Source organism: Sminthopsis crassicaudata, chromosome 2 (genome assembly GCF_048593235.1).
Source record: "Sminthopsis crassicaudata isolate SCR6 chromosome 2, ASM4859323v1, whole genome shotgun sequence".
Classification (NCBI taxonomy): Eukaryota; Metazoa; Chordata; class Mammalia; order Dasyuromorphia; family Dasyuridae; genus Sminthopsis; species Sminthopsis crassicaudata.
The window spans coordinates 491,703,846-491,722,132 of record NC_133618.1 but is presented as its reverse complement, the minus strand read 5'-3'; the positions used below and the strand labels follow the sequence as shown (position 1 = coordinate 491,722,132).

Below are 18,287 nucleotides of genomic sequence, written 5' to 3'. Positions count from 1 at the left end.
TGGATGCCCATCAATTGGAGAATGGTTGGGTAAATTTTGGTATACTATTGTTCTGTAAAAAATAACCAGCAGGATGAATACAGAGAAGCTTGGATAGACTTGCATGAACTGATGCTGAGTGAAATGAACAGAATCAGGAGATCATTATATACTTCAACAATGATACTGTATGAAGATGTATTCTGATGGAAGTGGATATCTTCAACAAAGAGAAGATCTAATTCAGTTCCAGGTGATCAAGGATGGGCAGAATCAGCTACACCCAGAAAAGGAACACTGGGAAATGAGTGTAAACTGTTTGCACTTTTGTCTTTCTTCCCAGGTTATTTTTACCTTCTGATTCCAATTCTTTTTGTGCAACAAGAAATTCGGTTCTGCACACATATTGTATCTAGGATATATGATAACACATTTAACATGTATGGGACTGCCTGTCATCTAGGGGAGGGGGTGGAGGGAAGGAGGTGGAAATTCGGACAGAAGTGAGTACAAGGGATAATATTGCTGTCACCTTGGGATAATGGAGAAATATTCAGTCCCTTCCAAGAAGGCATCTCCAAAGAGATGATGGTCAAAGCAGTTAACCAGAAACTAGGGACACACTCAGGTCAGATTGTACAGAGAACATATTTGCATGTTCCCTGCAAGGTGTAGTGGTGTATAACATTTTTATTTTGGAAGTTATCAACCACCTTCCTAACATGGAGATGGTGATCAATGTGTAGAATTATCCTTTGATTCCTAAGTGGATGGAACCTATCATCCTAGTCTTCTCCTTCAGCAAGACTTCTGAGTATCATGATATCATGTATCTTGCATGGACATTTTGGCCAATAGGGCAATGGGATCTTCCAAGAGAAGATCTTGTAAGATCTGCAGAGAAATGATCAATGGAATAGAAAGTATCTAAAGAAAACTTCAGAGGATTTAGGGCAAGTCCAGACTGAGAGCCCTTAATTCTTCTCTCCTGGCAAAATTTAGGATTGGATTATGCAAAGTGCACTAAGAATCAGGCCTGGAAATCTGAAAAAGATTCTCTTGGAAAACTACCTACTAAGAAAATCTCACTTGTGAATCACTGCAAATACAAATATCTAATTGAATGAGATGCCTTCAATGTTGTCACTGTCCCTAGGCCTAGATTTCTAGTTGAAAAGAGAGTGCTTACCTTGGAGTCTCAGGCCACTCAATAGAAATATCAGGTTGAAATCTCCAACTGAATGAGACCACTTAAATTCGAGTTACTGCGAGTGGTCCTGGGCTAGTCTTCAACTCAATGGAGGGTGCAACTAGTTCCTGCCAAGATTTCTAACAGAATGAAACCACTTAACTACCCTGAAGTGTGGGTATCTGTCAGAGGAGAGTTTCAGAGTTCACTTGCTTCCCCCCAAAAGTCAAGGGGGGACACAATTTGCATCAGTTGGACTTCTAATCCCATTTCTAATTTTCTCACAGCTCATTTTATTGAGTAAATTCAATTAATTTGAATTTGTTAAGCACTTACTATGTGCTACTATGCTAAGCCCTGAGGAGATAAATAAAAGCAAAAAATAATCTCTGCCTTAAAAAAGAAAAAAGAAAAAAAAAAAAAGAAAGAAAAGAAAGGCTCCTATGAAGAAAAGCATTTCTATGCTTTTTTGGGTTTTATTAGAAATAAAAATTCTATTTTATTAAAGGCTTTTTTTTCTGCATTATTGATGAAGATATGTGATTTTTTTAAATGATATAGTCAATTAGGGTGGTACTTTTCCTAATACTGGCCCACCTCTTCATTCCTGCCTGTTCATAGTTATAACATATTCTATAATCTCCTAACTAGTATTTTATTTAAAATTTTTGCATTGAAATTCATTAATGCAATAGTTTATAGTTTTTTTCTCTATTTTTGGCTCTCCCTGGTTTAGGTATCAAAAACACATGTGTCATAAAAGAAATTTGATAGATCTTCTTTACCTCTTTTTTCAAATAGCTTTTATAGCATTTTATTACATAACACCATATTTTATTTATATTATATTATTAGTATAATGTTAATATATTATATTATGTAATATGTGTACTATATAACATATTATACATATATATGTGTATATACATAAAATATATAACATACAAATGTTAGGTAGAATTCTCTTGTAAAACTATCTTGTCTTAGAATCACACACACACACACACACACACACACACACACACATATATATATATATATATATATATATATATATATATATATATATATATATATATAGTTCTGCTTTTCTTTATTCTGAACCATTTCATTCAATATTACCCTATTTCTTTGAATTCTTCATAGTTAATCCAAAAATATTTCTTAGGATATTTTTATATAGATAGTTATTTTTCTTCCCTTCTGTCAATAATCTCTTTGAAAGTCAATGTCATCAATAGAAACCTGGCCTTTGAGTCAAGTTGATCTAAATTCAAGTCTTAATTATGAGAACTATTGGTTATGTAGCATTTGGCAAGTCACTTACCTTCTCAATGCACCAGAAAACTCTCTAAATCTATAAATTATTGATACCTTACTAATATGTATTGACTATATGAATCAGGAAAGGAAATATATATACTACCAGTCCCCTAGGCAAGAGGTGTCAAAAATGAGGTTCATAGGCCTCTTTAGCCCACAACATACCCAAGTGCAGTCCAAACTAGATTAAAATGTACTTGGTAAATATTTAACCAAATAAATAAAATTTAGATATTATATTTTAAATTTATATAAAATTATTGTCCCTTATTTCTATTTGTGCCTTAAATCATTTCCATAGACTAATGACATTGCAGGTCCAAATTTACCTGCTTGTAGCCTTAGGAGTGAGATCACTGAATACTTTACAACTTTCATTGTATAACTATATAAATTGATAGCTTTCAAAAGGGATGAATTAAATCACAATTCAACATTTCAATGTAACAATTTACCTGTTTTATGCTTATTATACGAATAATGAATTTTATTATCTTGTATTAAAATTGGATTAGATCAGATCTTGGAATAGCGTACATCTCTAATTACTAGATATCTTGAACTTGTTTCCCCATGTCTGCTCTAATCAGTTCTAATAGCTTAAAGAGTTAAAAGGAGTTTCATAATAGAATTGTAGAGAATAGCACAAAACTCAAAGACTGTGGGAAGACTGAGACATGCTGAAATAAAGAGCCTTCCAGATTTCACTCAAGCACTTAGAGAGGCACTACTTTATTAGACTATATTCTCCCACTTAATTCAGGAATCTACAGAAGGACATCTAGAGTCTTATGGACAGTGGTCTTTGCACACTCAGTCAGACTCTGTAATACTCAGAATGACAAAAGGCTCTGAGGATTTTGGGGAAAGTAATTTGTACTTTCTAAGCAGATCTGGCTTACCTACCCCCTACTGGTTTACCTATGTTTTGTTTGAAAGTGAGCCAAATTTAAGCATTCCACTGTGTCTAATGCAACACTCTAAGAAATAAAGACTGACTCAAATCCAACCCAGAACACTTAGCAGAGAGATTCAGGCCTAAGGGAGTTTTAGGGAAAAAAAAGTGTGGTACCAGTGGAACTTTCCAAATTTCTGCAAAATTCAGACTTCTAAAGTCTGTGGTAGATGCCTCACAAAACAGTAGGCACTGAGTCCAGAAACAGTAGAGAAGGACCATAGATATAAGCTATAAGGAAAAGTCTTAGAACTTGGTAATAAGAGCCTTTAGGAAAAGGCCAGTAATTCCTTAAAGGAGAAGCCCCAGGCTAGTTAATTCTATTTTGGACTCAGAAGACCCCAGCCACACCATCATACTCTCAACATTTAATTCAATCTCTGCCCATACCTGATTTGAGATATTTTCAGAGCGAAATCTGAAGAAAATAGTGATTCAAAACCAATAAAAGATAAGGTAATAGAGAAAAAAATTCTCCTAGCCACAGAAACTCTAAAAGTACTTGAAGAAAATAAAATAATATACAGAAGGAAAAACTACTGGGACAATTGACACCTTAGAACTGACTGTAGAAAATCTCATTCAGTAAGTGAATTCCTTATAAATAAGAATGGACTTGCGGCAGCTAGGTGGCACAGTGGATAGAGCACCAGCCTTGAATTCAGGAGGACCTGAGTTCAAATCTGGTCTCAGACACTTAACACTTCCTAGTTGTGTGACCCTGGGCAAGTCACTTAACCCTAGCCTCAGAGGAAAAAAAAATAAATAAATAAGAATGGACCAGACAGAAAAAAGTTATTCCACAAGAAAAATCAAAACAAAACCCCCCAAAATGGAAAAAAGCATAAAGAATTTAAAGAAATATAATACTAAAGACAATTGACCAGGAAAATTAGTGATGAAGAAACAATCAAATAATTACAAGACTCCAAAAGTTGTGATCAAAGGAAAAATTCTGGATGCCATGTTTCAAGAAATTAAAAATAAATTATCTTAAAATCTTAGGGAAAAGCAAAAGTAGAGACAAGTCATTGGTCAGCTCCACAGGAAACTCCAAAATGAAAACTTCCAGCCATCTCATATTCAAATGCTAGTGCTTCCAGTTAAGAGGGAAAAAAAAAAATTCCAAGTAGCCCAAAATCAATTTTTAAATATCAAATTTAAATATCAAGTAGTTTTAATAAGTATTATAGAAGATTAAACTAATATCATTTTAAAAGGGAATAGAGCTTGAAATATGATATTTCAGAAAGGAAGAAGTAGAATTTTAAAACCAAAGATAATTTATCTAGCAAAACTAACTATATTCCTACAGGGGGAAATGGATCTATAATGGAATAAAGAAATCCCATGCTTTCCTGATAAGAGACCACAATTAAGAAGCCATTTGGAAATTAAAATATAGTCACCAAAAGAATAAGATAAAGATATGCATATATGTATAACTGAAAGGAAATTTGTGAGGAATGAATTGTTGATATATTAATAGAGGGATAAGAAACAACACATTTAATGGTTATTGAGAATAAAATAAAATAAGAGTGCTTAATAGATGGTTTTATTGTATTTTGATGGTATTAAGAGAAGACAAAAATATGAAGAACACTGAGCTATAATCAAGAGGAAAGGATGAAGAAAGGAAGATAAATTATTGCATAATATATGTATATGCTATAAAAAGTACAGAGCCATTGGTCAAGACATAAAGGGTATAATCAATCCAAGGACTTCAATTGCAACTGTTTTAGATAAAAAAAGATTAAATACAAACAGACACAAATAAACATTGCCCTTCAGAGATAATATAATTAATAATAGAATATATTAACTTCAAAAGGAACTAGGAAAGTTCATTTAAAAAAGAGGAGGAAAAAGAAGTCTAAGAGGTAGAGCTGGATTAGTAAGGGAACACTCTCAAACAAAACAATCTTCAGTGTTAGAAAGAAGAAGAAAATGAAGTGAAGATTAAAAAGAAAGGAAGGAAAAAATCTTAGGAGAAGCATAAGGAGAAAGAAAAAAACTGTAAGAGTGAAAAATCAGGAGGTTTCATTTATAAGATCATAAATGTCAGGCATATTTCCTTTTCACTACCTTCATCTTATTTATTAAGTGGAAGATGGGAGGGAAAAAAAAGGGCGAAATAAAAAAGGATAGGATTGAAGGAAATACAAAATTAGCAATGATAACTCTGAATGTGAATGGATTAACTCACCCAATTTACATAATTTTTTCAAGCTTCTCTTTTCTTGTTGAAAACATTCTGTGCTTTATTTCTCACAGCACAACATCATCACATTCATATATTACAACTTATTCAGCCATTCTCCAATTGATGAATATCCCCTCAATTTTCAATTCTTTGCCACCACAAAAAGAGCGTCTATAAATATTTTCTGTAAATATAGCTTGTTTTCCTAAAAAAAAAAAAAAAATTGTTGGGATGCAAATTTAGTAGTGGTATACATAGTTTTTTTCACCTTTTTTTGGTATAGTTTCAAATTATTCTCCAGTATGATTGGATCACTAGCTGTTATTGTTCTTGTTATTATAGACTCTCTCTTAATCACATGTCTTTATTCCTTATGTCTATAATTTTTATTGTTCTTGTTATTATAAACTCTTGACCATGTCTTTATTCCTTATGTCTATAATTTTCTCTCTTTTTTGGCTTGTTGAATTATTAATTATTCTTTAAAATAGCTACCTTCAGGGGGCAGCTAGATGGCACAATGGATAGAGCACCAGGCCTGAAGTCAGGAGGACATAAGTTCAAATTTAGTCTTAGACACTTAATACTTCCTAGCTATGTCACTTAACCCCAATTGCCTCAGGGAAAAAAAAATCTTCAAATGCTACCCTATTTAAAAAATCTTTTCCAAAAAATTAAGTAGATAACAATTGCCAACCCTAAATTGTCCTAAATAGTTCTTTGTTTTGTAACTTTTTAATTCCTTCATGTAAAATTGTAGTATTTTCATTCTTTAAATATGTACCTTTTACTTCTACAAGATTGTAGATTTTAAGAGGCTATACAGCTTTACTTAAACCATCTTGGATTACTGAACCCAACCTTGCCTTCTGGACATTATATAATTAAGAAACACTACTTGAATATTGATTGTATTTTTAAAGAATATACTAGAAAGAAAATGGCTCACCTATCAGAAGATCATGGTTCAAATCTCACTTGTGATATTTACTACTTCTATAATCTTCTCTGGACTTCAGTTTCTTCTTCTATAAAATGAGGTCAGACCAGATAGCTCCTGGGATTCCTTCCAGCTCTACATCTGTTATCTCACTTTATAACTAATTATTGTCAGAGAAAGAGGCAAGTAGATAGCAGAGACAGGAAGCAGAGAAAAAGGAATAGAGAGGTTTTTTTTAAGCTTAAATCTGTATTACAATAGAATCATCCCACTTGGGGAGATCTCACCAAGGGATTCCCTAAGAAACCATTTTACAGATTTAAATCTCTCTCCAAATGAGCATATTTACCTTGTAAACAACTAGGATAATACAATTTTGGTTTCCGGACAAGTTTTATTTAACTTAACCAAGCAAAAAAAAAAAAAAAAAAAAAAGAATAATAAAAACAAAAATACTTCTCTATGTTGTACTCATGGAGAAGTATTTTTGTTTTTATTGTTTTTATTCTCAAGTTCTTGATAGTCAGGTAATATCTGGTTCTCTTTCTGAGAGGCATCACTAACTCTGCTCTGGTGGATCCCATTTCATTTATTTGAAATCTGTACAGTCTTCTTCAGTGTTGTCAAACTCAAAGAGAAGCAGGTTAACATAGCCTTAGAGAAAGATCCTTGTGGGCCAAAAATTGACTTAGAAAGTCACATATAAACATTATCTATATTTATTGTATTTATGGTATTTTTTTTTCATTTTTTCATTTCATTGTATTTATTTTGTTAAATATTATGCAATACTGTGATCTCAAATTAAAAGTATTATAGATTAAAACACTGACCTTATCCTCTCTGGGTTTATGGATGCACATCAAATGTCAAAGGATATTAAAATAAAATATATAAATAAAAACTTTAGGGAGAAAAATAAATATTAATATTTGATATTTATATAGGTTATATATTTTTTGTACATTTGACAATATTTTAATGAGCACAAATAACATCTTCTAAACGGCTTTGTTTAATTTTATGGGTAAAGCAATTAAAACTTTGTAGCTAGTAACAGTAAAGATTTTGAACAACAGATTGAAAGTTCTAAAGTCATTCAAAGTCCTAAAATACAGTACTCAAAAAGGACTCGGGTCACACCCAGGAATTTGTAAAGGAACATAGATGATCTGGAGAACATAAAATGAAAGACATGTATACAGATTTCAAAAACTGAGGAATTGCTTTGGGGACATAATATCATTAGGTCAGCTTAGGCCATGACCAATCTTGAACAGGGGCAATAGACAAAATTTGGAAGTTGAATCAAGAGCAATAGAGATTGAATTGACACAGAAGAAAAAGAAGATGGAGGGCTATTGGACCTCTACAGACATTTCAGAGGAAAGAATGAAGGGAGAACAGAACCAAGGTAGCAGAGATTAGACAAGTCTTCATCTGAGCTCCTCCTGGTGTCCCTCAGATCAACACCAAATTAAGCCTTTGAACTGGTTTAGGAGTGACTGAGATGACAAATATTTAGAATATAACAAACTTCCAGCAGAAGATATTTTGGAAGAACTTCAGGAAATTTTGTTTTAATTGGGAACAGGAGAGGTAGAACAGTGCAGGGAGCCAAGATGATGAGGCATCTGCATGCTTTGGAATCTACCAGGAGGCCCTTAGCCAAAATGCAGCAGCTTTGACTACTCTGTCCTGGTTACAAACTAGTGGATCAGCAGACTAGCTGTGTGTCATCCAAATACAAAAGGCAAATAGTGAGCATCTGGACCCCAGAATAATGGGGGGAACTAGGCCAAGCTCACCAAGCACCAGAAGTCAGAAGCACCTGCCTGTGGGCAGCTTAAAGCCACTGTCATCTCTAGAGGAAGCTTGTGGCAATCTCTCCTTTGCCCTAAAAGCAGACTTCAACCTTTAAAAAAAAATGAGCAAAAAAAAAAACAAAAAGAACTCTGATCATAGATATTTTTATTGAGAGAGAGAAGAACAGACCTCAAACTCTGAGACTCCTAAAGGCAAATCATCTCCAGATGAAGTTCCAAAAGGGTGGTATGAATTGGTCCCCATCTCACAAGGCTTTCTTGGAAGAATTCAAAATGGTCTTAAAAGAGAGTTAAGAAGAAAATAAGAAATGGGAACTTTGTTAGAGAGTTTGGAAAAGGAAACAAATTATCTGAAGAAAACTCCTTACAAATAGCTTTAGTAAAATGAAAAAATCATATAACAGTTTATAAAATAGATTTGATGAAATGGAAAAAGAATATAACTACTCTCAAAATCAATATGAAAAAGAAGCCAATTCATTGAAAAAAAAGAATTTGTGTAATGGAAAAAAAAATCCATTGAACAAAACACCTCATATAAAACTTCAATTGGCCAAGTGCAAACTGAAGAAAATAAATAAAATTGAACATGTGGAAGTGAATGACTCAATGTGACTTCAAGAATCAGTCAAAACTAGAAAGTGAAGAAATAGAAGAAAATGTAAAATATCTCATTGAAAAAACAACTGACCTGAAAAATAGATTTAGAAGAAAAAATATAAGAATTATTGGACTTCTTAAAAACTATGATGAAATAAAGAGCCTAAACATATGGAAATCATTGAAGAAAATTGCCCTGATGTTCTAGAACCAAAGGATAAAATAGCCATTGAAAGAATTTACTGATCACCTCCTGAAAAAAGACCCCAAAATGAAAACTCTAATGAATATTATAGCTAAATTTCAGAATAATCAAATGAAGGAGAAAATGTTGCAGATAGACAGAAAGAAACAATTCAACTATTGAGGAATAAGAATCAGGATTACCCAGGACCTAGCAGCTTCAACTTTAAAGGATTAAAGGACCTGGGATCTGAAAGTCCAAAAGGCAAAGGAACTTGGATTGCAGCCAAGAATCCACTATCCAGCAAAATTAAGCACTATCAGCAGAAAAGATGCACATTCAATGAAACATGGGAATTTCATTTATTTCTGATGAAAAGACAGGGCTGAATGGAAAATCTGATCTTCAGATACAGAACTCAAGAGAAGCATAAAAAGGAAAAAAAATCAGTTTCTTTGAAAAGTTAAGCAACTTATATCAGCATATGGAAAGATGATATGTAACTCTTGAGATTTGTATCTCTGTTATGAGTATACTTAGAGGGTGCAGATATAATTTGATTTAAGTGTGATGATATAAAAAAGAAACTAGAGGAAGAAAGGGGACTCTACTGGAAGAAGAGGAAAATGGATTTAAAATGGATATATTACATTTCATGGAGAGGCAAAAAAGACCTAATACAATTAAAGGAAAGAAGGGAAGGGGATGAACATAGTATGAATCATACTCTCATGAGATTTGACTCAAAGAGAGAATATCAGACATTTTTAGCTTCTCAGAGAAATTTGTCTCATTCTGTAGGTAAGTAGGAGAGGAAGGGGGAAAGGAAAGGAAGAGACTAATAAAAGGGAGAACAGAAGTAGAAGGGTAAAGATTTAAGAAAGGGGGAAGAACTATAAAAGGAGAAGGCTATTTGAGGGAAATAATAGAAGCAAAATACTGGGGAAGGGGGAAAAGGGGAAAGAAAAAAGAAAAGTATGACTTGGGAAAAATAAGATGACAGGAAATACAGAGTTAACAATTTTAACTGTGAATGGGAATGGATGAACTTATCTATAAAATGAAAGTGGATTAAAAGCCAGAATCCTACAATATGTTGTTTACAAAAAATACATTTAAATCAGAGTGATATATTCAGAATAAAGGTAAAAAGATGGAGCAAAATCTATTATTCTTCAGCTGAAGTAAAAAATAAAATAAAATAAAATAAAGCAGGGGTGATCTTGTTCTCAGGTCAAGCAAAAGCAAAAATAGATCTAATTAAAAGAGATGAGGAAGAAAACTAATCTTGCTAAAGTGCACAATAGATAATGAATTAATATCAATACTAAAAATATATGCACCAAGTAGTATAGATTCCAAATTCCTAGAGAAGTTAGGAGAGTTGCAAGAAGAACTAGACAGCAAAACTATACTAGTTGGGTATTTCAATCTTGCTCTCTCAGAACTAGATAAATTGATCCAAAAATAAATAAGAAAGAAGTTAAGGAAGTAAATAGAATTCTAGAAAAGTTAGGTATGATAGACCTACAGAGAAAATTGAATTGAGAGAGAAAGTAATAGATTTTTTTCTTCTTAGCAGTACATGGAATTTATACAAAAATTGACCATTTATTAGGGAATAAAACTCTCAAAATCAAATGCAAAAAAGCAGAAATAGTAAATGCATTTTTTTTCAGATTATGATGCAATAAAAATTACATGCAATAAGAGACCAGGGAAAATAAACCAAAAATAATCGGAAATTAAATAAACTAATCCTAAAGAATGAATGGGTGAAGCAACAAATCATAGACACAATTGATAATTTAATCCAAGGGAATGACAATAATGAAACAATATGTCAAATTTTATGTGATACAGCCAAACTAGCTGTTAGGGGAAATAAAAACATTCCAAATCAGATCAGTGGTGATTGTGAGCAACTATCACCATTACTATTCAGTATTGTATTAGAAATGTTAGCTTTGGCAATGAGAAGAAAAAGAGATCAAGGCAACCAAATTATCAATCCTTGCAGATGACATGATGGTATACATAAAGAATCCTAGAGAGCCAACTAAAAAAACTACCAGAAATAATTTAAAATTAAGCAAAGTTGCAGGATACAAAATAAGTCCACATAAATAATCAGCATTTTTATATATTACCAACAAAATCCAGCAGAGATGCAAAGAGAGATTCCATTCAAAATAACTGTTGATAATATAAAATATTTGGAAGTCTATCTGCCAAGGCAAATTCAGGAACTATATGAACAAATAAAGTCAGATCTAATAAATTGGAAAAACATCAAGTGCTCATGGGTAGATCAAGCAAATATAATAAAAATGGCAATCCTAACTAAATTAATCTTCCAATCAAACTCCCAAGAAATTACTTTATGGATCTAGGAAAAACAATAACAAAGTTCATCTAGAAGAACAAAAGGTCAAGAATTTAAGGGAATTAATGGAAAAAAATGCAAAATTAATGGAAAAAATGCCAGACCTAAAACTGTATTATAAACCAGTGGTCATCAAAACCATTTAGTACTAGCTAAAAAATAGAGTAGTCAATAATTGGAATAAGTTAGATTCAGAAGACACAATAGTCAATGTCTAGTGATTTATAAACAGAAAGATCATCTGATCTGGAACTCATAATTGAACACCAAATAGATAATTTTGGTTATATTAAGTTAAAAAAATTTTTGTTCAAATAAAACGAATGCAAACAAAATTAGAAGGGAAGCAATAAACTGGGAGGGGCATTTACATTCAGTAGTTTCTCATAAAATCCTCATTTCTAAAATATAGAGAGAATTGACTCAAATTTATGAGAATTCAAGCCATTCTCCAATTGATAAATAGTCAAAAGGATAAGAACAATTTTTTCAGATGAAGAAATTGAAATCATTTCTAGTCATATGAAAAGGTGCTCTACATCATTATTGATCAGAGAAATGCAAATTAATGCAACTCTGAAATAGCACTCACTGTATACCTCTCAGATTGGCTAAGATAACAGGAAAAGAATCACGAATGTTGGAGGATATATGGTAAAATTGGGACACTAATACATTCTTGGTAGAGTTGTGAACTGATCCAACTGTTTTGGACCTATGCCCAAAGGGCTATCAAAATGTGCATACTCTTTGATCTAGCAGTGTTTCTACTGGGCTTATATCCCAAAGAGATCTTTAAGGAGGAAAAGGGACCCACATGTGCAAAATGTTTGTGGCAGCCCTTTTTGTAGTGGCAAGAAACTGGAAACTGAGTGCATGTTCATCAGTTGTAGAATGACTGAATAAGGTATGACATATGAATTTTATGGAATAATATTGTTTTATGAGAAACAATCAGCAGAATGATTTCAGAGGCTTGGAGAGACTTCCATGAATTGATGCTAAGTGAAATGAGCAAAACTAGGAGATCATTGTACATGGCAATAGCAAAATTATATGATGATCAATTCTGATGAATGTGGCTCTCTTCAACATTGAGATGATTCAGACCAGTTCCAATGATTTTGTGATGAAGAGAGCCAACTATAACCAGAAAGGGTACTGTGTGAGTGGAAGATGGATCCCAACATAGCATTTTCATTCTTTTTGTTGTTGTTTGCTTGCATTTTATTTTCTTTCTCATTTTTTTCACTTTTTGATCTGATTTTTATTATGCAGCAAAATAATTGTATAAATATGTATGCCTTTATTGGATTTAACATATATTTTTATCTTATTTAACATATATTGGATTACTTGCCATTTAGGAGAGGGGATGAGGGGAAGGGAGGGAAATTTAGAACACAAAATTTTACAAATGTCAATGTTGAAAAATTATCCATGCATATATTTTGAAAATAAAAAGTTTTAATAAAAAAGAATTAAGGGAAAATATTATTTATGACTTATTTTTGTACTAAACAATTTACAACTATTATCCAATTTGATTTTCATGACAACCTTGGGAGTTAAGTATTATTATTATCCTCATTTTTAAAATTTAGGAAGTATAATAATAGAAATTAAATGAGTTATCTAAGATCACATAGCTAGTAAGCATATCAGCCAGATATGAGTTCAAGTTTTTCCAATTCCAAGACCATATCTCTATCCCCTATACCACCCAGGAGTTCAAGGGTGGGAAGATTATCTGAAAAGGTCAGTTGTAGTGATTATTTGAACAATAAGAAAAGACAGGAGCTCCCCAATTTTCTCTTCTCATAACTGTCTAGAACAGACATTGTGATAAATTTTTCTTCCTTCTTTTATCTAAAACTTTAATATATATATATATATAATATGTATTAATATATATATTATATGTATACATATATGCATATGTATATATCTATAAATATATATATATATATATTTTTTTTTTTTTTGACTGAAACAAAAAAAGTCAGGGGTTAAATGGAGATGAATCAATATTTAAATTAGAAGAACCAAACTGTCTCTAAATTTTCTGTATTATGGGCTTTGAGCTATTGAGATTGAACCCCAAAATAACTTTATATAGCAATTTTATATAGTAACAATAAGTTTTAATTGTTAAGAAGTTTTTCCTGAGACGATTTCTAAATGACATCTTTGTAATTTCCACTTACTTCTGCTTTTCCCCTCCTCTTCTACCACATAGTTATCCATATACTTGAATCTGGATGTTATACTCTCTCAGAGTTCTAACTTTTGTAAGCTAAATATTTATATTATCTCCAACCTATCTTTATGTGACATGAATTTAATACCTTTTACAATTATTATTGTACACTCCTAACTGCTCTCTGTAAACTATGACATGCAGAACTGAACAAAACACTCAAGAGGATGTCTAATGAGTGCACTACTCCCTCCTCTTGGAAACTTTACCTCTCTTAATGCAGTCCAAGATTACACTGATTTTTGCTTTCCATATTGGCTTCTGTTAACTTTTATTGATCTTGTAAAAAGTACTCAGATCCTTTTTGGACAAACTTTTATTTGACTATAACTTCTCTACACAATATTCTGAAATTTACTTTTGAACAGAAGTATAAGACTACATTTGTCCCAGCAAAATTTGATTTTGTTAAATTCAACTTTATGCTATAGTCTTGACTCTCAAGATATATTTTTGAATTCTTTCACCTTGCTTATTAGCTTTTCATCCTGTCTTAAGGTAATCTGCAAGCTTGACATTCCTGTCATTGAAATCAATGACAAAAACAAAACAAAACAAAACAAAAACAGTACAAGATCAGGCATAGATTCCTGAGCCATTTCTCTGGAAATTTCCCACCAATTTCCACCAATATTGAGCTATTAACAAACACTATTTGAGTCTGGTCATTGAATCATTTCCAAATTCATCTAATAAGAGTAGCATCTGGCCTTTATCTCCCCATATTTTCCACAAAAAGATTATAAGATGCCTTTTTCAGATGTTTTGTTAAAATAGTGAATAGAATGGCAGTCCTGAAGACAGAAAGAATCATTTTTCTGAGTCCAAATCTGACCTCAGATACTTACTAGTTGTGTTTCTCTGGGCAAGTCACTTAATCCTATCTGACTCAGATTCCTCATCTGTGAAATCATTTGGAGAAGGAAATGGTAAACTATTTCATATCATATCATATCAAATAGATACACAAAGAGTTATGACTGAATAAAGAAAGTAAATTATATCTGTAGCAATTACATCATTTCCAAATATAGAAACCCTGTAAAAATATCTCATAGTCCGAACTGATTGATATTTTAATGAAGCATGCTGGCTCTGTAGTCAGTTCTTCCTTTGTTAACTATCTCCTTAGTAATTCATTTTAGGAATTTCATAGCAACAAAAATCATTCTCATTGGCTCATAATTCTGTTATCTTCCATTTATTAAATAAAATAGGATTGCTTTCCCCCTTTCCTATATCTGTAATACTTATATTCTCCCCAAACTTTTATACATCACAGAAAATGGCTCAATAATCTCATATAGTCCTTGTGAGGGAAAATCCTATCCAAAAATGACTACTCAGAGATCACTCATAGAAAAGCAGAATTATTTATTAGAATCTTGAGAAGCGGATCCCATCCTGGTCTGTGAGCCAAATTCACATCAGGAAAGAGCCACTCTCTTGAAAATGTTCACAGCTTTTATACATTTCAGATAAAGAACCTCCAAAATCCCACCCTCCATAGGTTGTGATAAATCTTTATTCCCCTTTTTGGTCAGTGGAATGCAGCAGACAAGGTGATTTACAGCCTCTTTGGCCATGTATATGTTTCCAATTTCTTCTTTGGACAATGGAATGCAGCCTAGGCCTTCACATGACTGGGGCCTAGTGGCCCTGGTTTACATTAGCTAGCAGTCTCTGATCAATATGTGCTTAATCTGTAAGTTCTTCACCATATCTTATTCCACACAGTCCTTATGAACATTCAGAGTAGATTCCCTAACTTTTTGCATCTTGTGTTTCTTTTGAGCAATTCAATTTTGTTTTGTTTGCAAAGCACCATACATTCTTTGATGAGGGCATACCATGGTCCTGTACCAGTATCTCCCATGTCATACAATCAGTTCTAAAGTTCTTAAGAGAAACCTTGAAACTATGCTTGCATCAGTTTTTCTGAGCAGCATGTGGGCACCTACCTTGTGGGAACTCTATAAATTTTTGCAAATGTATATTTGGCATTTGAACAACATGGTCAGGGCAGTGGAATTGCAGTCTCTGCAGAGGAGTTTTTATGTCTGGCGGTTTAGTTTAGAAAGGATTGCTGTGCCTTGTACCTTATCCTGCAAAGGAATCTTCACAATTTTCCTAAGACAGTTCAAATGGAAGTGATTCACTTTCCTGGCATGGCACTGGTAACTGTGCTGATTCACAGTTTCCAGTGAGCTCAACACATGGCTCTGCAAACTTCAGTTTGGACTAATCCTTCTCCTCTCCTACACTTTCCTTCAGAGTCACTCAAACACTGAGCTAGCTCTGACAATGCATCTGTCAGTCTCGTTATTCCTGGAAAGTGTCCTGCCAAGGTGAGTGAACTTATCCACAGCATTCAAGTCTTCTCCATTTGCTGTCCTTGATGTTTCCACATAAGAATGGCACGATGCAGGCTGATGGAGTACTTGTTAGGCCAAAATTAGTATAAGCAGCAGAGAACTGCTGCATCCCAGCTTTGGAGGCTGCCCTAAGTGCACACTCATCTGCAAGTAGAAATCATGCACTAGCTCTCCCTCTACTCTGGTTTTAGCCAGAAGTCTTTTCAAGTTAAAGAATTTATTATCAGTGCAGTAGCTGATGTTTGTCTTCATTGAAATCATTTGAAAATGTGGCTGAAAACACTATGCTAAAAAGCATGAGCAGGAACCCAACCTTGCTTCACTCCATTCATGACTGGGAAAGACCAAGAGCATTGTTTATTGCCTAGAACTTGGGGAAACATACCATCATCAAACTGACATAAAACACTGATGAACTTTTCTAGGCAACCAAATTTTGACATAATTATTCATTTACCCTCACGACTAACAGTGTCAAAGACCTTGGTCAGATCTACAATATGTTCCACTACCAGTATTTCTCCTGGAGTTGGCAGGTAACAAACACCATATTAACTGCTCCTCAACCTTTCTGAAACCATACTGGTTCTCAGGCAAATGACACCTTCCAAGTGTAGGATCAGTCTATTAAGGAGAACTCTGACAAGAATCTTGCATCAATGACTAAGAAAGATTTCCTCTGAGATTGTCATAGGACAATCCCTTCTCTTTACCTTTACAGAGATGCACAAGGAAGGCATCCTTGAATGGCTGGGGCATAACTTCTTTTCATATAATATGGAAAATTTCAATCAGCCTTTGAATGACCAGCTGACCCCAAACCTTGTAAATCTGAGCTGGGATAGAATCAGCACTAAAGTGCTTTGCTGTAAGAACAAGCTTAATGGCATTGAAGACCTCTACTTTAGTTGAAGCTTCACCTAGAGAGGGATTGATTTCAACTTGAGGTAAATGGTCAGTGGTTTCAGAATTAATTGATGATAGTCTTTTGAGAACACAATGGAATTGTTAATCCCATTTCTCTAAATTCCTGTCCTTATTACTCATCAATATAGCTCCATCAGCACTGAGTAGTTGAGATGCCCCATGGGTCTTTGACCCATAAATAACTTTCAGTGTATCATAAAAGTTTCTTTGATGGTTACTATCTATATAAAAGTGAATTTCATTTGCCTTCTTACTAAGCCAAGAATCCTTCATTTCTCTAAGTTTTGCTTATACTTTACTTTTGAATGTTACCTTCTTGGAAATAGATAAACTATTCTATTTGTATACCTTATGGAGTTCTTTTTTAAAAATTATTTCCCCATCATTTTCAACAAACCAGTCTTGATGTTTATGTCCTAACAATGACAATTAATACAAAAAAAGAATGTGCCGCTATAGTAAATAATGAGTTTTATCATCTGGAGATCTTTGAAAAGTGATCATTTGTTTGGAATATTTTTATCAGGAATCATATTCATGCTTGGGGTTAATTAAATGGTCTGAGAAGTCCTTTTTTAACTCTACTATTCTTTGATTCTGAACCCTTTGGTTAGATATTTTATCATTCTAAGTAATAAGGAATGACTAGGATTTACTTTTATAAGAACCCTGGTCAAGAATATAGCTCCTTTCCTCTCATGTTTTTGCAACACAGACAAAATATTGACAATAAAACAACAATAATAGATAAGATAACAAATTATCAACTGGTTTCTAGACTTTGTCCTGTAGGAGGAGTTTCAAACCTGAGTCACACTCCATAATTAAGTATCTGGGATAAACTGGGAAAGTTTGGTTTAAGATATATCAATGAAGTACAGTTTGAGAAATTAAGTGCTTAATACTTTTTTCACCCTAGATAATCATTAAATACCAAGCTTTTCACATTCAAAAGATTAAGCATTTTTCTAGTTACGAGGAGAAAAATGAGGCAAAGGTTAAGTGACTGGTCAAATTCCACCTTTCTAACAAGTGATTAAGACTGGATTTTACCATCAGCTTTCCTGACACTTGGTCCAACAAATTTTTCTCCTGCAGTTTCTTGTAAATGTAAAATAATTGTGAATTATTCAC

The 18,287-nt window shown here is 33.1% G+C and overlaps 1 pseudogene; it reads left to right on the top strand.

Moving 5' to 3' along the window:
• The first annotated feature begins 511 nt into the window (after nt 1-511).
• On the top strand, nt 512-1,106 carry LOC141552937 (protein O-glucosyltransferase 1 pseudogene; annotated as a pseudogene).
• The last annotated feature ends 17,181 nt before the right edge of the window (nt 1,107-18,287 follow it).